General features: G+C 49.0%; 1 pseudogene; it reads right to left on the reverse strand.

Moving 5' to 3' along the window:
* Positions 1-19,598: 19,598 nt before the first annotated feature.
* On the reverse strand, positions 19,599-21,582 carry LOC142578501 (uncharacterized; annotated as a pseudogene).
* Positions 21,583-25,098: the final 3,516 nt, after the last annotated feature.

A 25,098-nucleotide genomic window follows, 5' to 3' on the forward strand; every position in this document is an offset into this window, starting at 1 on the left:
TTCCGCGGTTCCACATTTGAGGACCCGGAAAGCTGGCTGAAGACGTATGAGAGGGTCGCTACGTTTAACAATTGGGACAGCGACGACAAGCTGCGGCATGTCTACTTCGCATTGGAAGACGCTGCCAGGCCCTGGTTCGAGAATCGGGAAGCCACCTTAACGACGTGGGACCTCTTCCGAAGCAGCTTCTTGCAAACGTTTACAAGCGTCGTGCGAAAAGAGCGAGCTCAAGCACTACTAAAAACCCGAGTGCAGCTGCCAAACGAGACGATCGCGATCTTCACGGAGGAGATGGCCCGTCTTTTCCGGCACGCCGACCTGGAAATGTCGGAGGAGAAAAAAGTCCGCTTCCTGATGCGGGGCGTCAAGCAAGAACTTTTTGCCGGACTTATTCGTAACCCGCCAAAGACCGTAGCTGAGTTTTCTCCAGAGGCATCGACGATAGAGAAAACTCTGGAGATGCGCACCCGGCAATATAATCGCGAGGGGCTCACGCCGCAGTACGCCATCCAAGGATTGGGTTCCGACCACCTGCAAGAGACCATCAGGACCATTGTGCGCGAAGAACTATGCAAGGTCCTGCCTTCGTCGCAGCCTCAAGTTGCCTCGATCGCTGACATCGTGAAAGATGAGGTTCAGCGATCGTTTGGAGTCCCTGAGGTGCAACCCCAATTACCGCAGCCCCAGCCAGAAGCGATGACCTACGCCGCCGTCGCACACCGTCAAGGTCCCCTCCGCGACCGCGCCAGGGCCCTGTAACGCCGCAATTCCGTCATCCGCCGCCGCCGCCGCCAGCACGCCCACCCGTCGCCCAGCGCAGCTACGCGAGGAAGACGGACATTCGGCGAGCCTCCGACCACCGCCCGCTCTGCTATCACTGCGGAGAAGCCGGCCATGTGTATCGCCGATGCCCATACCGCGACTTGGGTCTGAGAGGATTCGCCGTCAACGCGCCGCGTCCACAACTTTGAGAGCGCCCACGTGAAATCGCCGACTACCTCGCCGCTACTCAGTGGAGGCCGCTACCTGTCGCCGCAGCGCCGACCATACACTGGCCCAGCCCGGGGCCGGACAGCGAGCCCATATCCAGAAAACTAAAAGCAGCAACCGGTGGAGGTGCGGTTGCTGTTCGTAGTACTGAGGAAGATCCTCCGCCGCCGACGAAGACGTCGAAGAAAGCATCTCGACGACCTAACGACGACACGCCGCCGTCCCTACGAAGTCAGGAAGCCAAGACTACACCGACGAAAGACGACTTGACGAAGCGACGTACCAGCTTCAGTTCAACACGACGCAGCCGTGATCCGACGCCAAGACCCAACTGCAACGCCAGACAAAGAACCACCGACCTTGACGTGCTTCTCGACGGCCACGCAGTCGCTGCTTTAGCCGACACAGGGGCCGATTACTCCGTAATGAGTGGACACATCGCCGCCCAGTTGAAGAAGATTAAGACTGCATGGGAAGCCCCCAAATTCGGACCGTTGGAGAACACCTCATTACGACGACTGGAACCTGCACGGCAAGAATTACCATTCATGACCGGACTTGCCCTGCCACCTTCGTTATCCTCCAACAGTGTTCACGAGACGTCATTCTTGGCGTGGACTTCCTGAACCAACAAGGAAAAGGACGGAACCCTACGTTTCTGCGTCGATTATCGTCGTCTGAACAAGATCACAAAGAAGGACGTATACTCCCTCCCACGGATAGACCACGCATTGAATCGGCTCTGCAACGCTAAATACTTCTCGTCGATGGACCTGAAGTCTGGCTATTGGCAAATAGAAGTCGACGAAAGAGATCGCGAAAAGACCGCCTTCATCACCCCAGACGGCTTCTACGAGTTCAAGGTTATGCCATTTGGACTGTGCTCGGCACCTGCAACATTCCAACGCGTGATGGACACGGTTTTAGCAGGATCGAAGAGGCAGACCTGTCTCGTTTACGTGGATGACGTCGTTGTCTTCGCCGGAAATTTCGACGATCACCTGAGGTGGCTTGCAAAAGCACTAGAGGCCATCAAGTCATCAGGGCTTACTCTGAAGCCATAAAAGTGCCGCTACGCTTACGATGAGCTTCTGTTCCTAGGCCACGTCATCAGCGAATCCGGAGTACGCCCCGACCCGCAGAAAACAGCTGCCATCGCAAAGTTCCCGCAGCCCACCGACAAGAAGGCAGTGCGTAGATTTCTTGGCATGTGTGCCTACTACAAGAGATTTGTCAAGGACTTTTCACGCATCGCTGAGCCGCTGACACAGCTAACTAAATGTGACGTCGAGTTCAAGTGAGAAACGCCGCAGGCCGACGCATTTCAAGAACTCAAACGACGCATGCAGTCGCCGCCCGTACTTGCGCACTTCGACGAGCACGCCGATACCGAAATACACACTGACGCCAGTAGTCTAGGCCTCGGTGCCGTCCTAGTCCAGAGAAAAGATGGACATGAACACGTGATAGCTTACGCTAGCCGATCGTTGTCAAAAGCGGAAGGTAATTATTCTACAACCGAAAAGGAATGCCTCGCCATCGTTCGGGCCACAGCGAAATTTCGCCCTTACCCATATGGCAGGCCATTCAAAGTGGTCAGCGATCATCACGCGTTGTGTTGGCTAGCTAACTTAAAGGGAAGCTGAAGCACTTTTCGAAAAAAAATGAGTTCTCTGCGGCATTCTACAGTTTTGTGTCCCCTGAACACGAATATCTGGTTCAAAAAGGGCGGAAACAAACGCAAGCGGCTGTTTTTTCAAGAGAACGCGCACCAGCGCCTCAGGGCATCGCGCGAACGCCGCTGTTGCCCGTCATTGGTCGGGGCCGCTGTGACGTCAATCGCGGCAGTCGCCGGTCGGCGCCGTCGCATACCGCCGTTTCAGAGCGTAGCACGCTGTTCCGTTCTGGCTTCATGGCTGAGTTGTAAGCATTATGGAACGTTCTCGCTGTCTCGGACAGCTTGTATTTTCGCCGTACATGTTCGAACCGACAGCCGATACGGAAAACGATGGCGGCAATGGCGGTAACGGCGGCAACGACGATGTTGAGTGCGCCAACAGCGAGAGCTATTTGTGCACCTTCTCGCGCGTTGGAAATCTTAGCTGGTACGTAGTTTTTTTTTTCATGTAGCTGCACGTTCCAATGACGGGAGAAAAAATGCGCTAAAGTGTCACTGGGAACTTGCTGCTGGAAGAATCTCGAAGCACTAACTTCTCATTAGATTGTAAACACGGGTGCAATTCCGCGGTGTCAAGCACTTTGCCGCTGCTTGTCTAAAGTGCCGTGGTTTTTTTGACTGTTGATACACGATAGCGAACATAAGTGCCGCGTTTCAAACCACGCACATGCAGTGCTGCGAGGTACAGTTACGGAAGTTGCTTATCATACACATCCAGAGATGGCCAGAGGTAGTATATGTGCAATATTGATACTATGGTTCGACGACTTTGCGATTGTGGCTCGATCAAGAATCGGTATGCGTGCTTCATGCTATTGTTGACATAAAGATATTAGGCAGTTTTAGCACGCCGTGTGGTAAACACGATAACTGCAACCGTACGTTGAATGTCATTAGGCAAGCCTATACTCCATTTCATACCTCATGTGCAACGCTGTGCAAGCTACGCACGAAGTCCGGTCACCAAAATTTATTACTGCGCGCGTTTCCGTCTATGCTTCGCAGCGTGCCAGCGGCGTTTGCTCGCGCGACGCGCGAGCATGCACGTGAACCTGCCGCGACGGGCAGTTTCACGAAAGAACATTTTACGAAAATCGGAAAAGAAAAACGTGAGCGGCGGCGGCGGCAGATCTCTCGTAGCGTCGTTCAGTAAAGCGCAGGACAGAAAGAGGCATGCAAGTACATACCAGCACGCCGGTCCGGCCACTCGGTCGCCACGAATGACGTCACTGTCGCCGGTTCTCTCCTCTGGCAACCACCTCACCCGGCGCTCCGGGAAGCGATGGGGGCGTGTCCGCAGGGGTGATTTAGAAAGCAATTTCCGCCCCTTATATTAACAAAACGAAGAAAAAAATTCGGAACCGTAAATTATTGGGTCTGTTCTTCCCAATCCCAGCAATTGCTGGAAATTTAAAACCCTTTCAGCTTCCCTTTAAAAGACCCTTGAGGACGGCTGGCACGGTGGAGCCTCAGTCTACAAGAATACGACATCACTGTAACCTACAAGTCCGGACGAAAACACTCAGATGCCGATTGCCTATCACGCGCCCCTATTGACCCGCCGCCGCAAGATGACGAGGATAACAACGCCTTCATTGGAATAATAAACGCGGAAGACTTCGCCGAACAGCAACGTGGAGACCCGGAGCTAAAAGCCCTAGTCCAGTATTCGGAAGGGCAGACCGACGTTGTCCCTAGGGCATTTAAGCGTGGATTATCTTCGTTCACACTTCAAAACAACCTACTCGTGAAGAAGAACTTCTCACCAGTCCGCGCCAACTACCTTCTTGTTGTTCCGTCGGCGCTGCGTCCAGAATTACTGCACGCCCTACATGACGATCCGACCGCTGGGCACCTCGGTTTCTCCCGCACGCTATCGAGGATACAAGAAAGGTATTACTGGCCGCACCTGACCGCCGATGTCGCCCGTTACGTCAAGACATGCCGCGACTGTCAGCGACGCAAGACACCACCGATAAGGGCAGCGGGATTACTACAGCCGATCAAGCCTCCTTACCGACCTTTTCAGCAGATCGGGATGGACTTGTTGGGACTGTTTCCGACATCAGCTTCCGGAAATAAATGGATCGTCGTGGCGACGGACTATCTCACCCGCTTCGCTGAAACTAAAGCTCTACCGAAAGGCAGCGCAGCCGAAGTGGCGAAATTTTTCTTCAAGAACATCGTGCTGTGACATGGTGCTCCAGAAGTCCTCATCACCGACAGAGGAACGACTTTTACAGCAGAGCTCACTGAAGCCATTCTGCAATACAGCCAGACAAGCCACAGGAGGACAACTGCCTACCACCCGAAGACGAATGGTCTCACGGAGCGCCTCAAGAAGACCCTCGCAGTACTGTAACACAGTACTGCGAGGGTCTGTGAATACCACAGTATTGCTACTGTGTTAAGAGTGGGAGTATGGTGAGCTTCTCAGTGTAATAACGACAGAAATACGGAAAGAGAAACAACATGGTCGTTGGAAAGGAAAAAAAAGAAACTTAAAAGCTGGTGGAACAGAGATACGAGAAGCGATCGCCGAACGACAGAAAGCATCTCGAGAGCACAGGCAGGCAAAGAAGGCGCAGTTGTCGCAGGATGAAGTAACCAGTAAATGGGAAATATACCGGGAGAAAAAGTCTATGGTTCAAATATTGGTGCAAGCAAAATTAAAAGGTGAAAGCTAACGTTGGTTGTGGGAAGTACGTGAGAAAAAGAAGGCCGCACCTAGAATATTTTGGAACCACATCAAGTTATTAGGCAGGATTTCAACAACGACACAACAACATATCCTAGACGAAGATGAAAACAGACAGGGAGGAGAAGCGGGAATAAATTACATCCGAAAAGTAACAGCCAAATCTTTGCAAGGCGATGACGAGGTTGTATTTGAAGAAAAAGAAAGAGCATGACAAAGAGACAAGCGGAAAAGGAGCTGGTGCTGACAAATTTCAACTGGAAGAAAGTGGAAGAGAAAATTCCTAAGCGCACAGCCACAGGGCTAGACGAGGTTCCCGTTAGGCTGATAAATGAACTAGGACGAAGAAGTAAGGAAGCTCTGGTGAAAGCAGTGTAAAAAAACTTTAAAACATAGGCGAATACCAGACAGTTGGCGACAAAGTAGAATTAATTTAATTTATAAAGGTAAGGGGTAGAAAGACAGAATTCACTCGTCTAGACGATTGACCATCACATAGGTAATATACAGGCTAGCAATGCATGTAATCAAAGTAAAACTACAAGCATAGGCAGAGAATAATGACATTTTGGGAGAGCTTCAGAATGGCTTCAGAATAGGTAGGCGTTTGGATGATAACTTGTTTGTTCTTACTCAGTGTATTGAAATATCAAAAGCAGAAAGCAGACCACTGTATGTGGCCTTTTTAGACATTACAGGAGCCTACGACAACATAGACCGCAATATTTTGTGGGATATTCGGGAATGGGAAGGCTTAGGTAACGATTGTCTACGGCTTTTGAGAGAGATTTACCTAGAAAACACCGTTGGCATTGAATTGGAAGGGATGAGGAGCGAGGAGAAAGTTCATATCAACAAGGGACTGATGGAGGGGTGCCTTTTATCCCCGCTGCTGTTTATGATGTACATGGTGAGGATGGAAAGCGCTAGAAGGAAGTAATATCGGGTTTAATCTCTCATACAAACAAGCGGGTACAGTAGTAGAGCAGCAACTCCCAGGTTTATTTTATGCGGAAGCCATTGTGTTGCTAGATAACAAGCAAGGTGATTTGCAACGTCTGGCTAATATCTGTGGAGAGTAAGGCAACCATTTAGGTATGAAATTTAGTGTTGGTAAATCAGGTGTAATGATATTCAATGAAAACAGTGAACAGACAGTGGAGATACAGAGCCAAGAAATACTTCGGGTAACTGAATTTAAATACCTTGGTATATGGATAAACGAAGGCAATAGATATAGGAAAACACAGGAAAAAATCATAACAGTATAAGGGAAGAGAAATGCAGCCATAATGGAAGCACAGAGCGCTATGGGGATACAATAGGTACGAGGTCCTCCGAGGTACGTATGTGGAAAGCTGTAATGGTTCCAGGACTTACTTTTGTAAATGCGGTTGTTTGCTTTAAATCAGGGGTACAATCAGCACTCGACGGGAACCAGAGGTAATTTGGTCGCCTCGCATTGGGCGCTCACGGGAAGACTACAAATGAAGCTGTGCAGGGTGATATGAGCTAGACTAGTTTTGAAGTGAGGGAAGCTCGCAGTAAAATTGGGTATGAAGAACGGCTGAGGAATATGGACGAAAGTAAAAGGGCTGGGAGAGTGTTCAGGTATCTGTAAATGCAAAACATTGATTCACAGAGGAGGAAAAGAACTAGGAAGCTTACCAGCAAGTATGTGACCTGTAGGGTGGGCAACACAGCAACAAAGAAGGTCAAGCGGAAAGTCAGAGAGGCTGAAAAACAGCAGAACTGATAGTTGGGCGAGTTGGTACGAATTCATAGTAAAATATTTCTCTAAAAAATAGATCTTTCTGTGCGATTCCTACCCAATCACACATGCTGGATGTACAGCCCTAGATCAGAAAAGCCCATATTACAGTACAAATCAGGACATTCGAAGATTCCAAAAAACGGAATTGCGGTATCTTGCCTTCGGGCTGCTTTAGTAAAATCTTGTTGCCGCCTAATAAGAGAAAGCTTTGCCAATCAGGTAATAAGGCTAGCTTCAGTGGGATTCCCGGACACATAGTGAGAGCGACCGAACAAGTAATAAACATAGGAAAGTGCGTACAACCCACATATTCAAGGAACAGGCTTAGCACGAACCAAAAGCTCCTTGCAGTTGTACCTTACGTCCATTATTTTTCCCATGGGCTAAAGAATTTGCCAGACGGTATGGTGTTTAAGTGGTTTTCAGCGCTCCTAACAAGGTGCAAAAACTGTGCCAAGCTATTTCCAATAAGTGAGACAATAGGGTAAAAAAATACAGCTGCGGTCTAAAAGAATATCAAAAATTCACGAATTGCAGAACAGGTGTCGTGTACCGGCTTCCGTTAACCTGTGGCAACATGTACATAGGACAAACCGGTCGGTGCATAAACACCCGTCGAATAGAACATGAACGATCTCTCAGTAAAGAAAACAATTCGCACTTGTGGAACCACTGTAATCCATTGTGATGCCGTATTTTTTTACACTAACATTTTGTTTTCAGATAAAATCCAACTAAACGTGAAATCACAGAAGCATTTCTCAAGAAGTGTGCTGAAAAATGCATAAGCCAACCATCGGTTGCAATCACGGAAAATGAATTTGCTTTTTAAATACTGGTTGAACCTTCTTAATCTGTTTTTATCCTGTTTCTGTTTTACTGACCACTCTTGTTGCACATGCTCAGCGCTGATAGCTGGGGTATATATGTTCTGTATCTTTCCGAAAATAAAATAGTGGTAAGTAGCACTCGTGTGTCTCCCTTCACTTTGCCCTTGTCAATTGTGTGCGCAAGATATTTTACTATGAAGGTCGAAATAATCTCATGGGTGGCGGCAATGGAAAACAAAACCTTCCATGAGTAACTACTTAGGCGGAAAAAACGAAATCAGGAAAGAAACCATTTACGATAACTGAAAGGGAACTCATTTCTTTTCGAAGCGAGATCGGGATGCCTTAGAACACGCACCTATAAAGCGAGATATAAGGAAGAAGAAGCATGTGCTTGCTGCGGTAAAGCTAAGGAAACGACGGAGCATGTTTTATTAGAATGTGAAGACGTCTACCCAGCGGTCGATTTAGGCACCACTGGCCTCTTTGAAGCCCTTGGATTCAGCGAGAGCAGTGGTAAAGCAAACATGTCCGCAATAGGCATTAGTAAGAGATGATTGGAGGATTGGGGGAAGAAAAGTAGGGAAACGACAAAAGACGGAGACGTACAAAAGCACAGTTCGCAATAGGGGATCAGAAAATTTGGGCGTGGTAGTTCATAGTGTTTTCTTTTTTTCTTTTTTCATTGTTTAACCAACGTAGCACATTAGGCAGTATAATAGCAAGAGCTTGGTGGCGCAACCCACCGCCCCGTTCCAAAGGGGACGCTCATAACATCCATCCATCCATCCCAGCGGAGGCTGCAATGCTGATGTACGTGTAATCCTTCTGCTATGACGACAATGCTGTTTCCGCAGATGGCTTGTCTTTCGCGTCGGATTAGCCCGTGACGCACTCGTCGCCTACGGTGTGCAGCTTCAACGTACATCAACAGTGCTCACTCGCCGCCTACTGCTTCGCTTGCGATGGCACCAACTAGGAAAACTGCTGCGCTACCGGCGCAGAAAGTCGGTGACGTCGCCTATCGTTTTGGTCCGGCGAGAGCTATCCAGCATAGAGAGAGAAATTTCAACAAGAGCGAACACTCCCATAGAGCACAGCGGCCGAATTGACTGTAGCGCACCAAACGGATGGTATTAACACCTTCCGGTTCTGGCGCGCGCGTTTTGAACAGCACTTGGTACACGCCACGCCGGCTCCGCTGATCGGCGCAGCATTTTTTAGAGCGCAGCTCTTTGGCGTCCGTTCCTGGGTTTCGCGTCGTCGTCGGCGTCGTCGTCGGCCTCGTAACCAGCTCCGCCCCCCTTTCATCCCCCCAGCGATAGCAGCGACCGACTGATACCGCTGGATGCCGCTGACGCCGCTAGAGAGTCAAGATAACGTGACTGCATAGAACACCGTCGCCGCCATGCAGAAAGAGGAGGAAAGGGTCCCCCCTCCCCTGTTCTTGTGTGGCGGATAGCTGGGGTTGACTCACTATCGCCGTCAGCGGCATCAGTCAGTCGCTGCTATCTCTTCCCTCCCCCCTTTATCGTGTTGTCCGCTTGCTGCGCGCGCTTCTGCCCCCATCGTTTGCCGCTGGGTGTACACGCCGCCCCCCTCCGCTTCCGCTTACTGCTGGTTGCTCTCGACGGCGGCGATGAGCCTCCGCTTCGGCGGCGCGAACTGCAGGGTCTTCTCGGCGGCGGCGATGAGCTTCTGCTTCAGCCTCGCTTACTGCTGGTTGCTCTCGACGGCGGCGATGAGCCTCCGCTTCGGCGGCGCGAACGGCAGGGTCTTCTCGGCGGCGGCGCTTAGCCTCTGCTTCCCCCACGGCTGTGACAACCTCGCGAGGCACTTGTATAGATCTCGTCTTTGAGAATGAAGCATTGGTGTACCAAGTCGAACATATATCAGTCTATTTCTCCGACCACAAAGCTTCCTTCATGACTGTCAAGAACTGTTAGTGGAGTCTTTGTTAAAGGAATACGTGTGAAAAATTAAAAAAAAATTATGTGATAGCGCATACATGTGTTGCTCGATTTCTTTGCCTCAATCTATCCAAAAGGTGAAACAGCTTATTTGCTGCGCTCAAATTTCGCATTAGGAAGTAACGTAATCGTCGGTAATTTTTTTTTTCGCTTCTCCTGCTGAACCACGCCCGGCCTTGGCGCAGAATCGTTTTATTACTTAGTAAAAATGATTGCGAACGATATTTACAAGGCGCCACCAAATCTGTGTCAAATGCAATTTCATAAAGAAAACGCAAGACGTCTTCTGAAACGATGAAATGTTTATTTTGCTCTATCTAAATGCTCACTCCGGGCTTCTTGTGCATTCATCCACAGTTGTGGCACCAGGTAAGCAGCAGTCGTTGCCATCAGCTGAAGAAAAATTAAATTACAAGCATGTTTCATTTTGGTATATTGACCTAATAGGAATATTGCGTGTAGAGTCGAAACGTGCGTAAGTGGTGAATGAGCGGCATTACAGATAAATTCACTTTTACATTTATTAGCGGTTTCTTTTAAATTGCCCCAAAATGAGGAAGTTGCAAAGTGACAGGTCTGGGCTGTGTGGCAGACGTTGCAGCGTTTCCCACTTGAACTTTGCCAGTTTTGTATTAACCACATCAGCGACGTGGGCACGGGCATTGTCGTGGAGCAACATGACCCGATTCGTCAATTTTCCACGCCGTTTGTTCTTGATTGTGACAGGCAGCCGATCCGGCGTTTCAAAATATCGGAAAAGCTTTATAGTATCTCTATGTTCAGCAAATTTTATCAGTATAGGCCCCTGACGTTTGAAAAAAAAAGTCAACAACGCCTTTCCGGCCGAAATGACGGTCTTTGCTTTCATTGGGGGTGGTCAATTCGAGCGTTTACACTGGCAACTTTGCTGCCGTGTTTCAGGCTCGTAGTAGTGGTGCCTTCATTCGTTCCCGGTCACAAGTGCAGACAAAAAGTCGTCATCCTCATTGTGATACCGGATCAGATGAGTCAAGGCAGCGCCGAACTTCTCCGTCTTCCGGCGGTGGTTAAAAATCTTGACCATCCATTGCGCACACAACAGCCGATAACCGAGTTGTTAAGGATTTATAGTGTGAACCGACCCGTGATTGATGCTCATTCAGTTCTGATGCTCAGCCAGTTCATCGATGCATATCTTCCGCTGTAGTCTAATCAGCTCATCAACGTTTGTAGTTGCGTTGGGGGTGATTGCACGGTGACGTTGGCCTAGTCTTGGACCATCTAATGAACATTCACGTCCTTCTTTGAACCGTTTGCTCCAACGCATGACTGTGGCCAATGAAATGCAATGTTCAACGTACACGGTAGCCATACGGCGACTAAATTCTTTTGAGAAAAGACCTTCAGCTGTTGACAACCTCACGACATGACGCTGCTTAACTTTTGGAGTGTCCATTATGTCACGCAACCATGTTCAACCCTATTTACGAGAGCATTAAAGAAGCTTTATCCTCCCACCTGCGTGTCACTTTTGTAAATGAGAGTGTGCTATGCGCATGCTTCGCGGATAATTAACGGAACCTTTATTGCACGGGCAGGGTTGGCTGACTTTCCTTTGACTCGTCCTGGTAAATTATAATTGCGAAGATACAATGGAATATACAAATGCTAAGAAACAGCTTGATAAAAGGCAAGAAAGTGCCACTGGCAACAAAATTCACTGCACGTATACAGAAAACATCGGAATAAGATATTTAAATATACGAATAAGTGTCTAATAAATCTACGTATCTAAAATAAGATCGCGCTATATAATGCGTGAAACAAGGCAAAGAAACATGTTGCGCAATAACAGACTCACAAATCACAGAATCCTAAGGCCCGCCCCTCCTCCCTCCACTGTCCCCGATGTATCGCGCGTGACGGAAGGCACCGAGCTTGCTCCCCGCTTTTCTCCCTTGCGCACACAAGTCTGAGCTACCATCGTCGGCTCACCCATGCCCCCCCCCCTCCCCGCACCCTATCACTCGCACATACAGCATTCGGCGCGGAATCAACATGTCATCGCCCTTCGTCTTTATACCGAACATGACGGCGATGGCAGGAATTCGCCTAGAGTATCCACATAATTGCTATTGGAATAATATAATAAGAATATCCCGAACAGAAGCGTCCTGTGGCCCAATACTTTCCGCAAAAAAAGAAGTAACAAATCGAACTTTGACTATGCGACAATTCGCTGCGCCGCAACAATGTCTTTCTGTGTGTGTGCGGGGGCGCGGGGGGGGGGGCACGGAAATGAAAAAAAAAACGCAACGGAAAGCACATTGGACATAATGGAATGCCTACTTTGGGGCACCTAATGATGCTACCAAATGAATATCGAAGAAAACGTGAGATGCTTGGTCCACAGAGAACCATACTCATACTGCTCAGTATCCTAGACCGGCGAGACAAGATTTTCCGGAGAGGTTGCGCTAAAGGGAATGCGTTGCAATCCGTCGAGTCCCCTCAGTGATGGCGGCGAGCGACCATGCATTGTTTTTTTTCGCGTCTGCTAGCCAGAAAGGATCCAAAACTCTGCCAGGTGAACATCCACTCGGCCAGGCAAAAACGAACGCGCACTGCAGTACCCCACGCGGTAGTCGGGGCAACACGAGAAAAACGCATGCACTCTGGCTGGCTCTGGCAGCCCGCGGGTAGCGAAAAAAAAATTGGAGAGGCTCAATGTGTCCTCGCGAATAAAAGGCAAAATAGAAATATAAATAAGAATGTAGTTACCTTTGCTGGCTTTCGTGTCTAAACATGGATGCTTTGGCGCCGGTGAAAAGAATGATGATATTTTTTTTCTCTGATATGGTGGTACAAATGAGCCACCACAACGCTTCGTTTGATGGGACCTCGCTGCGTGCTTTGTCAACTTGTCTCACCGTGTGTTGACCTGGCTTGTCTCGTTGTATGTTCCGATGTACGACTTTAGAAAAGTTAACGCACCTTTGGTGTCAAATGTTTATAACTACAATAACAACAAAGTTCCGGAATTGAAAATCTGAAGCATGACTTTAGAAATGTCAGTGCGCCTTTCGCATCAAAAGTTTATGAGAACTTTATGGCCATAAAGTTTTGGAATTGAAATTTATTCGCTCCGCAGATTTCGCGCCTTCCGCGAGATGCCGCGACGAGTCCGCTTGCCATTAAAATGTCCTTGAAACTTTTTGCTCGGATGGGGCTCCTTGCGTTACGTGACTCCCGGCGCATGGGCGTTACCGCGAAATTCAGCCCGAGTTGGGCGCGTGGAGTCCTGTGGATGTGCTCCGTAGGGGCTCCCGAGTTCTTGGTCTTTTCCGAGCGACTATCTGTACCAGAAGACCCGGACCTGCTCCCACAAGGTCACAGAGAGTGCCTGGAACTCTGCCGCTGTTTTTCGAGGCCTGCAAGATCCCTTTTTGCCCCTTTAGGGGCACTTTCGTTCAGGGGCCGCAACTGGTCGAGCTGGGCCGACTTCAGGCTTAGCGCGATTAGGGGCGCTATCGGCGTCGCCGCCGGCTCCTGTAGTCGTCAACGACATTGCCGCGATGGAGTACGCCGCAGACGGAGAAGAAATATCTCCGGAGGAATAGGAAGACCGAAGCCTATGGATACACGCTGCCATCAAAGCCCTAGATCGAGCTCGCCCCAAGCATGGGGACGCCAATGACCAACAGGATGCAGCTATGACCCCAACGGACGCCACAGGCAACACTGTAAAATAATTTACACCCTTAAAAGTGGAAAAAAGGTGTAAGTGTGTCTATAACTCACACGTTTAGGGTGCGATTTATATAACCGGCACCCTAAGGGTGTGATTTATAGACACATTTACACCCGTTTTCCCTTTTGAGGGTGTAAATTATTTTACAGTGAAGGCCGCCCGGAAAAATGGGGTGAGCCGATTGATAAGATGCCGCCCATATAAAAGACGCCGTTCCCGCGTCTGCCAGAGAGCGACTACAAGATAGTGCACTGGCCAAGAGGCGGACTTCGGCTCCGAGACCACACGGCCACTACACTGCTGTACGCCCTGTGCCTGGACATCGCAGTTAACTTTGGGCAAATCAAACTACACGACCAAGTAAGGATCAATACTTTTAACAACTCCTTTACGGTGAGCACCCCTTCTATGGAACGCGCAGGAACATACGCGGAAGTGCAACATATCAAAATCCTAGACAAAGTCTATTCGACGTGTGCCTACGTAGCGGCACCGGACAACAGCGTCAAGGGGATAGCGTATCACATTCTAGAAGACAAAAGCCACGCCCAGATCATGGACGACATCGTTAAGGTCAACCCACAGCTAGAGATAGTGGACGCAAGAAGGATGGGAAAATCATCAAAAGCCCTGCGCATCACTTTCGCCATCACTAAGGGAGTTCCGGACTCCATTCGATTCGGCGGGGGAATCCACAACTGCTACCTCGTCAGACACAAAGTGGAAGCATGCTACAACTGTAGAAGACCGGGACCTCGCTCGGACGTGTGTCCTGAAGAACGAAGCAACCTCTCCTACAGGTGCGGCGATGAGCATCCGGTCCAAGACGAGCCAAAGTGCACACCGAAGTGCATCCGGTGCAAGGGAGAACATTTCACGGGATCCTACCAATGCAAGATCAGATATGAGACACCGCCCTCCAAGGGTAACAAGAAACTGAATGGCAAGCATCAAGTGGAATTTCAGCGACCGGAGGGACAGGGAGCGCAAACTGCGCACCCGAAACAGCAGCAGCAACAGCGAGGCAGAAGCAGATTGAGAAACCGAGCCCAGGGTAACGACCGAGAAAAACGAGACCGCTCGGAGTCCTACCCGGCGCTACCGAACGCCTGGCGGGAAGGAGCACCACATCAGGTGAGCGGGACACCGCAATCCTCCCACGAGAGTAATGAAACTAAAGAACTTAAAGCAATCATAAAAAACAGGAAAGAATCCTTCAGGAACAAATGAAGGCAATAACGCAACAGCAGCAAGAAAATAAAACACATATTGCACAACAACGCGCGATCTTAACACAGGAACCGCGGAGGGCCTCCCTCCCTCCGTCAAACGCATCCTCGAGGGCTCCCTCCCCTGCAAGAGGGCCATCGGCAAAAAAGAGGATGATGGAAGAATCAGAGAATCACGAAGTAATGAGCCTATTAAGAACAGTGGCAACGAGATTAGACAAAATTGAGGAAAGGCAAAACAATATTGAAGCAAACTTAGAAGTACGCTTGACAGCTATCAGAAACGAGACCAGGGAACAATATCAAACTTTAGCAGAACATGTAAGAGTCCTTAAAAACGCAGCAAAGGCTAGAAACGAGCTAGTACAGAAACATAGCAAGCAACTGGTTTTGGTGATGGGTAAACTCTTTCCGGCCCCAGGGACCATGGGCTCCAAGACAACACAACGCAATCAATCTCCCTCCCTAAAGCCAATCATGGGGAAGGGCCAGACGTAGATAAGAATATGGCAATGGAACTGTAGGAGCATCCGCGGAAAGCGGGAGAACCTAGAGCTCCACATTCAAAACCTCGAAAAAAAAATCCCAGATGTCATAGCCCTACAAGAAACCACCAAAAAAGTAAAGGTTCGAGATTATAAAACATATGAAAACGGCAAGGAAGAAATACCACTCACGGCCTTCTTGGTCCATAGAAATCTAACGGCAATAGAGCACTAAATCCAGTCGAACGGTGCAGACTGCCTCCTGATAGAGGTCATACCGCTAAACAGAAGCGAGGCCCCGCTCTTCATTCTAAACATATATAGCACCCCCAAGGCGGAATCCTCCCCCATAATAAAAGCCATGAACGAAGCCAGAAAAATCAGTAAAACGAATCCCCTAATAGTAGTCGGAGATATGAACGCACAACACATGGCATGGGGTTACAGAACAAATTTAAAGAAGGGAGCTAGCCTCTGGTAACATGTTCAGGACGAAGGATACACGCTCCTGACAGATCCGCTGGTGCCAACTAGGATAGGGAACAGTGTGCAAGCTAACACATGCCCTGACCTGACCCTATGCAAAAACATAGTAGACTCACAATGTCACAACACGAACGAAAACCTAGGGAGCGACCATTACATTATAGAGGCCTCTATACCCAGCAGTACGCTCAAGAAAGAAAGAAGAAGGGTGATACGAATGGTAGACTGGGATAAATTCAGAGAAAGGAGAGAGGGTAATGCAGATGGCAAGAAGATTGAAAACCTAAATGAATGGATTTACAAACTCTTGAAAGACGCAGAGCACACCACCAAGACGATAGAGATAGCAGCCGAAAACAAAGCCGCTGACAGCAGGTTATTACACATGTGGTAGGCACATAATAGCTTACAAAAAAGATGGATGAAACAAAAACACAACAGAGAACTTAGAATTAGAATAGCCAAACTAGAAAGAGAAATCGAAAGTCATTCTCAAAACTTAGTAATACAATCGGGACAAACATGTGATCAAATGAGCGGAAAATGGGGCTCGAAGACACATGGCATGTTATGAGACGTCTTTTAGACCCAGAAAACAGCAGAGCCGCTCACCAGAGGGATGTAGCACGCATAATTCATGCAAGCCCACTTAATGACGAAGAAATGATAACGGAATTACAAAACCGATACCTATGCACAACGAAAAACCTGACGCATCCCAACTACAGTGGCAACCCCAACCATGAACTTGACGAAAACATAACGTTAGCATTGGTAAAGGCGGCCATGCAGAAACTCAGAACATCCTGCGCTCCAGGAGCGGATGGGGTGACGAACAAAATACTAAGAAATCTAGACGAGTACTCTATTCAAGGGAGCACGGAGTACTTTAACAAGTGCTTGAAGTATGGGTGGCTACCAGAGACGTTGAAACATGCCAAGGTAACTCTCATACACAAGCCAGGCAAGAAACTGGAACTAAGCAACCTCAGACCCAATCTCTTACATCATGCTTAGGGAAGCTATTAGAGCACGTGGCGCTATCTAGATTACAAGACCACATGGACAAGCACAATCTCTTTCCGCACAATATGGGAGGCTTCCGGCCCAACCTGCCTACGCAAGATATAATGTTCAGGCTTTGGGAAGAGGTAATAAACACACCGAATAACACGAACACTAAAGCAATAATGGCACTGGACTTCACCAAAGCCTTCGATAATGTCACCCACAATGCCATCATGAATGCCCTCTCCGACTTATTTATTTATTTATTTATTTATTTCATACTGCAGACCTAAAACAGGTCCAAGCAGGGTGGTTAAACACAACAATATTACAATGCATTATTCAATCAAGTAAGGTGGTAAGACACAACAGTAATACAATGAGTCAAACAATTGAAACAGGCAACAACGAGTTATTCCAGTCTGTTATGGTTCGGGGAAAAAAAGAATACTTGAATACATCCGTCCGTGCAAAATAAGGTGTTAGTGAATTCGGATGATGGTGTCGAGTAGGCCTAGACGTTGTACTCAACAGATACGATGCAGGATTAATTGATAAGTCTCCATTAATAAGCATGGTAAGAAATCGAATGCTTAAGTGTTGCCTTCTCTGCTGAAGGACTTCGATGCCATTATCATGCATTATTCGTGAGGGGGAATCATAGCGAGAGAATTTAGAATATATGAATCGTACGGCTTTTTTTTGTACCCTTTCGAGACATTTAATATTTTGTTTAGTAAACGGGTCCCAAACAACACATGCATATTCAAGTTTAGGTCTAATTAATGAATAATAAGCAAGCAGTTTTACATTAGGTGGGGAATTTCTAAGTTTATGTCGCAAAAAGTATAATTTACGCAAGGCTGAAGAACAGATATTATCAATGTGTAAATTCCACGATAAGTTGTTAGTAATTGTGACGCCCAAATACTTATATTTTGTTACTTCCTGCAAGGCCAACGAACCTAACGTGTAACTAAAGGTTAGTGGAGCTTTCTGACGAGTGAAGCGAAGAAAGACCGTCTTTTCAGCGTTAAGCCGCATTCCCCATGTTTTGCACCAATCAGTAATGCCAGCTAGAGAAGCATTTAAATCAGTTTGATCATTGGTTGAAGTGATTTCCCTAAAAAGCACACAGTCGTCAGCAAACAACCTAATTTGCACGGTGGGAGAGAGAATATACTCATACATCAAGGCTTTTCTAACCGACAGAACGGCTCAAATAACATACGGAAGTATCAAGTTGGATACACTACACTTAGGAAGCTAAGCCACACCCGCAGGGGTCAGTGCTATCACGCTTTCTGTTCAACATAACCCTCATACCCATGGCCAAGCTTCTTGCCGCCATACCAAACTTATCCTCGGCACTCTACGCAGACGACATCACCCTCTGGACAGTAAGGGGAAACGAAGGTGATATCGAGAGCACGCTACAGACGGGAGCGAATATAGTGACCGGATACGCCAGGAGAGCCGGACTAACGTGCTCTCCACAAAAATTTGAACTCCTAGTTATCAGACAAATACCAAAGAAAAACGATCCCCCAGAACAATTGGATGTTAGGATTGATGGTTCAAAAGTTCCAGAAATACAAACCTTGAGAATCCTGAGAACGCACATTCAAAACAATGGGATAAACACAACTACGTTAAACAAACTAGCCGCATGCGTTGCACCAACCAACAGGCTCATAAGACGAATAGCTAACAAACACCAGGGAATGAAAGAAACAGATTTGATGAGGCTAGTGCAGGTTTTCGTGCTCAGCCGTAGAGTATATTCTCTCCCCTATGTAAAGCTTCAGGCAACGGAAAAAAAAAGGCTGAATGCATCACAAGACAATCACACAAAGCAGCCCTTCATCTCCCTAAGTACACTTCAACAGAAAGGCTGCTAATGTTAGGCGTACACAACACGCTTCCCGAGTTAGTCGAGGAGCACAGAATCGCACCGTTCGACAGGCTAACAAAAACACCCACGGGAAGACACATTCGAAGGACCTTGAATATAAGGCAAGAATGCATAGGGATGGATGCCGTGCAAATGCCTAGAGACATACACAAGCATCTGACAATACATCCAGTCCCGAAAAACATGCATCCCAAACACCGCGCAGAAAGGAGGAAGGCGAGAGGCAAAGCCCTCCACAGGCAATATTCAAACCATAAGGAGGCAGTCTGTGCGGACGCTGCAGAGCTCCGTGATCACGGCGCCTTTTCGATAGCCGTCGTGGGCGCGGACCTAAAACCAATCTCCGCCACCTTCGTACGGAGCAAAAATGCACACGAAGCGGAGGAAGCGGCCATCGCCCAAGCAATTATAAGCACTGAAGCCAACACAATTTTTAGCGACTCGAAGACAGCCGTTGGAAACTTTGCAAAAGGGAGGGTCCACAAACCCGTCACACGAATATTAAAACCGCAAAATTTCAACGCCAGACCCATTAGAATCATATGGGTTCCGGCCCATGCGTCGCATCCTGGGAACTAGGCGGCCCACAAAATTAGCCCGAGGTTTCGTCAACCGGACAGTGGGCGAGCCGGTCCTGAGATTGGCCAGAGATACCTTGACCACCTACCACAAATGAATGAATGAAACCACGTTTATTCCAGATTAAAATGCGCCGAAGACGCTGCGGTGGAAAGAGGAGGGGTGTTATTGCAAAAGGGGAAGGGTAAGACTGCCTCCGTTTTAATGATCAACGTCCTGGAGGCAGCTAAGTGGGGGCCGCATGACGCCTGTGGCTGTCGCGGAGCCGATCGCCGGCGGGTGGTGCTGCAGGGTCCTGGAGGAACAGCAGCAGTGCTCGCCAGAGCTCGATGGCATGGTCCGGAGGCGTGGTATCCGGGCAAGCCCAAGTCCGGAGAGAAGGCCAGGGTTTCCGCTGTATGGTGGCCAGGGCACGAAGCCTTGGTGGGATGCAGAGGGGGCACTCCCAACGAAGGTGGTGGAGATCAGCACGGCATGTGCACATGGAACAGAACCCACTTACGGGTGGTGGTGTGCCACCCTTGTGGAAACGGCTCAACAAGTGAGGAGTAAGAAGGTTGCTAGTCTGGATTCTTCGAAGCAAGACTGACTCTCGCCGTGTGAATACCTCCGGTGGAAGTGACGGTATAGAGAGTGGATTGCCCACTGCTGCGAGGTAGGCGGCACGCCGTTGTTTGGTTACATGCTTGTCTGCCATTGGGTCTGCTACCTCAGGTGTGGTAGCTAGGAGAGGATAAGGATTATCGGAGGCTCTGGCTAGCGCGGTAGAGGGAGTCTATGAGCCTTCTCGTTTCCGGGGATACCGTAGTGCGCAGGGACCCAGTGAATGGTAACATCGTGACCGCATTCGCGGAGCAGGCGTGTCTGGTGCCAGATCTTCTGCAGTACGGGATCTGTGTAAATAACATTAGCACATGCACGATGGGCAGCCTGAGAATCTGTGTACACATGATGTTGAACAAGGTCAGTTTGAGACGAAGTTGCGAGGGCCCACTCCAAATAATCTAGGATGGCCATTAGCTCAGCGCGGGTGCTGGACATTGCTCCTGCTGATATATGATGGCGGCGGTTCTGATTTTCATTTGTCTGGTCGTACCACGCAGTGGCATAACAGGTGTTACTAGCGTCGTCTGCTGGTAGTGCAGCGTCCGTGTATACGATGCGTTCAGTCAAGGAGAGTGAACTCGTAGCCTTAGCATGCCTCTTGGCGTATGCAAGGCGCCGCATTCGCTGAGTAGGGTCCATATTGAGAGGAAGTGGCCTGCCATCGGTGAGAGCCGTGATTTCCCACGGCGGCTGGTTGTTGGGCAAAATGGGCATTTTGTGGGCGTCATACCCGAGGAGCATGAGTATGTGTCGCCCGGCTTTTGTGGCGCGAAGTCTGGTCTCTTGTGCATAATGTGCATGTCTACGAGCTCGGACAGGTTGTTGAGTTTGCTACAACTTTTAAGCGCTTCGAGGCTTGTGTACCTTGGGAGTCCAGTTACAATGCGTTTGGCTTCGTTAAGTAATCGGTCGAGAGCGTGCATCTATGTGCGGTTCACTGGATGATACGGCAGCCCGTACATGATACGGTAGACAAGGAAAGCTTGAGCGGACTGCCGCATTTCACGTTCGTTTACTCCACGGGCGCGGGAAGAGATTCTGCGTAAAGCGTGCAGGATTTGTTTGCTGGTCTTCGTAACGCATTGGAACCAAGTGTTCGCTGTGCAGTTCTCGTCTAGGTGCATACCGAGTATTCGGATAGTAGATTTCCGTGTGATGGGTTGGTCACCGATGTACAGTTTAAAAGACTGCTTTTCTTCCTGCTTTCCAAAGGTAGACTTGCCACCATGAATGACGACAAACTCTGTTTTGTCTGGTGCAGTGTGTAAACCTGTTTCCGTGGCATAGGTGTGAATAATGTCGAGAGCTCGTTGTAAGACGTCCTCCTGCTGCCCGATGCACCCTTGATGCGTCCACACGGTGACGTCATCGGCGTACACTGCGTGTTTTAGGTCCGGTACGTCGGCAAGGCGCTTAGGTAGCTGGCGCATAGCTCTATTAAACAGCGTCGGTAAAATAACCGAGCCCTGGGGGACGCCTACGTGGTTGGTTCGTATGGCACTGGCGTGGTGACAAACTTCGGCTTGGTAGCTTCGCTCTTCAAGGAAACGCGCTATGAAGTTGTACATCTTTCCTCTGATGCCAAGGGCACGTGCTTTGATCATAATAGTGTTATGTGGGACGGAATCAAATGCCTTGCGTATATCCACTGCGACAACGGCTCGTGGGTGCACCGAATTCGAGTCGAGGACGTCCTGTTTTAGGCGAGCTAGCAAATCCTGTGTTGATAGCCCACGGCGAAATCCATATATTGTAGGAGCCAAAAGGTCCCTATCTTCAAGGTACCAGATCAAGCGTGTGTTGACCATGCTCTCCATTACTTTACAGACACACGAGGTCAAAGAGATCGGACGGAGGTTGGATAAGGTATGTGGTGGTTTACCAGTCTTCGGAATGGGCTTGACCACCGAAAACTTCCAAGTGGAGGGCAGTATCCCGGTATCCCAGATTCGATTAAATTCTTCGAGAAGAGCGTGCTTGTGCTCAAGGGGCAGATCGCATAGATGAGCCACGCCCACCTCATCGACCCCTGGAGCACTACGTACGTTAGCACGCTGCAAGGCGTGCTCCAGCTCGATCATGGTGAAGGGGCTGTTAAGTGGTTCATTATCTTCAGAATGTACATCCTTCTGGTATGTGGTGGCTGTGGGGCGAGACGTCTGCGGGAAAAAACAGTTCAGCTGCCTCTTCGACAAGTTCCTGAGCGCTGATGCCTTCGCGGAGTGCCACACGAGCCGCGCCGTTGTTGGCGTCTGTGCGTGGAGTGCGTAATTAACCTACCACGAGATAACATTATATTACAGAAACAACAGAAGGACGTTCCCGCCGCCAGACAAAAGCCTTAATAAACATCAACAAGTGGCCTGGCGGAGGCTACAAACTAACACCTTCCCCAACCTCTATATATACTCCAAGGCCTACCCAGGAGTCTACACCCCCGAATGTAAGCTCTGCGGGGTCACAAAGGCAGATTAAAACACATTTTATTCGATTGAGACAATCTATATCCGAAAAAAGAATGGCAACTCTCCAACGAGCAACAGTGGGAGGAAGCGGTGTCCAGCTCGGACCCGGCGGTTCAATTGCAGGCCGTCAGCTGGGCTTTGGAAGTCGCTGACAGACAGGGCCTCATGACCATAACAGGTGGCATTAGAGGAGCTGATCGGACGGCCACCTCACGCACCCTAGAAGCACATTAAAGTAAACCAAATCATTTCTGTTGGCGAAATAAAGTTGTTACCACCACCACCAGCCGAGTTCACAATGAACGCGCGTAGATGTCTTTTCGGGCGTGAAAAAGACAGTCTAGACAAAATCTAGAATGATTACGTGCGCCGGGGGTTGCTTTGGTCAGCGGTGCATGACAGTACCAAAGAGTTTCCGGGGGAGGGGGGCTAAAACCCCGTAAGCCCCCTCACCCCCTGGCTATGTGCCTGGTCCATAGCTCTCTTAATATGAGACGTTTCACACAAATTGTTGTGCGAATGATTAACTTTACCTATACCCTACTCGTCTACAAAAATTGTCCGAACCGTTGCAGGGGCCCCTAACTGGCTGCATAAGGCACTACGCAGCCGGACATAAACTCTCGTACCCCTGCCGAAGCGACTGGGCAGCAGGACGCCGCTCGCCAGCAGGACGGCGCGCGCCAAGAGAAGCGGAAACACGGTCGCCGACCCACCTACCATGGTTGCTTAGTGGTTTTGTGTTGCGCTTCTAAACACGAGGTCGCGGGAAGAAATCCCGGCCACAGCGGCCGCATTTCATCATCATCATCATCATCATCATCATCATCATCATCATCAGCCTGGTTACGCCCACTGCAGGGCAAAGGCCTCTCCCATATTTCTCCAACAGCCCCGGTCATGTACTAATTGTGGCCATGCCGTCCCTGCAAACTTCTTAATCTCATCCGCCCACCTAACTTTCTGCCGCCCCCTGCTACGCTTCCCTTCCCTTGGAATCCAGTCCGTAACCCTTAATGACCACCGGTTATCTTCCCTCCTCATTACATGTCCTGCCCATGCCCATTTCTTTTTCTTGATTTCAACTAAGATGTCATTAACTCGCGTTTGTTCCCTCACCCAATCTGCTCTTTTCCTATCCCTTAACGTTACACCTATCATTCTTCTTTCCAGCTGCAGCGGTGGCGTAGAGGTAGAACACCCGCCTCGCGTGCAAGAGGTCCGTGGTTCGAATCCCGGTGCCGGCAATTTTCCACCGGATTTAAAAAAAAAAAGTCCGCGTGTTGATAAAATTGCATACACAGGCCTGGAGTGTGGCCTAATCCCGGTGACCAGAACGGGTAACGCACTCCCTCACCAGAGCAGGATTGGCCACCCTGGTGCAGTACTTGGCCACAACCTCCTATATGAACAACACAATCGACGCCGCATTTCAACGGGAACGAAATGCAAAAAACAACCATGTACCTGTGTCTAAGTGCACGTTGAGAACCTCAGATCGCCAAATTAACCCGGAGTCTCCCACTCTGTCGGGTCTCATAGTCAGGTCGTGAGGCGCCATTACGTAATGCTATTCCAAACTTTTCCAATTCTGCAATCAGGCCTTCATGATTAATAAAAAAAATTGCTGGCCACCTACAACTACCCCTCTTTGTCACGCGACGTCACGAAAACCGTGGAAGCTCCCCACCTGATATCACGTGAACACAATGATTATGCATGATCAAACCAAACAAAAAATGTATTATTCCTGATTCGACGCCTTTTCGTCTTTAGCCCTCTGCTATTGATCGATAGTTTTGGGGTGGCGCTCACTTCGCTTGAGTGTCATGCTACGTCACAAAACCGCGAAAACTCGCCCCGTCAAAGGGACGTGTACGCGTTAAACAGCCATTAATATGCCTAAAAAAACACAATTTCTTCTGAATAGTCGCAGACTGCCCGGTTCTAAAAAGAATAGAAAATAGCTGCCCATCAAGGACTCGGACACTCGCTACTAGCACCTGCCGGTGAGCATGGATTTATTTGTGTACGATAAACCTTTAGGCGTGGCAATAAAACGTTAGCGAGCCCTTTCTGCACGTACAGAACATCGGTCTGCCAACTATTCCTTGCTAACTTTCCGTTGCATAGCGCCGCGATTTTAGAGTCGCCACCGCAAGCTAAGTAGCGGGAAGTTGGCCAATCGCAGGCGCCGGCACCACCCTTTGCATCCGGTTATCTATTCTCAATGCGCTGGCTCCACCCCATCGAAACGCTCTCCACTTGAGTGTGCTCCTCGCCTCTTGTTAGCCAATTAGATAAAAGACAAAAATATCGCTTAGCGTAGGCATTGCTATTCGTTATGAAAGCGAACCAATAAAAACTTCCATGAACCAGGAGGGCGTTTTATTGGGCTGTTCAGGCAACGCTGTGGTTGCCGATGCTGCGTCGGTGGTTACGTAAATTTGACGTCAGGAGATTGGAATAAAAACAGATTCGAATAGCTTTACGCTGTAGGGCCCGTGGTTTTGTCACGTAAAAAAAAAACCCACAATTTAATTTTTCCCGTCGCCGATCCACAAATCATGCGCCATTCGCTGCAGTGCATTGCGAGTTCATGAAGCAAACATGCAGCAGCATCTGTGAAGACACGTTTCACTTTTGTGTTCTACT

Source organism: Dermacentor variabilis, chromosome 4 (assembly GCF_050947875.1).
Source record: "Dermacentor variabilis isolate Ectoservices chromosome 4, ASM5094787v1, whole genome shotgun sequence".
NCBI lineage: Eukaryota > Metazoa > Arthropoda > Arachnida > Ixodida > Ixodidae > Dermacentor > Dermacentor variabilis.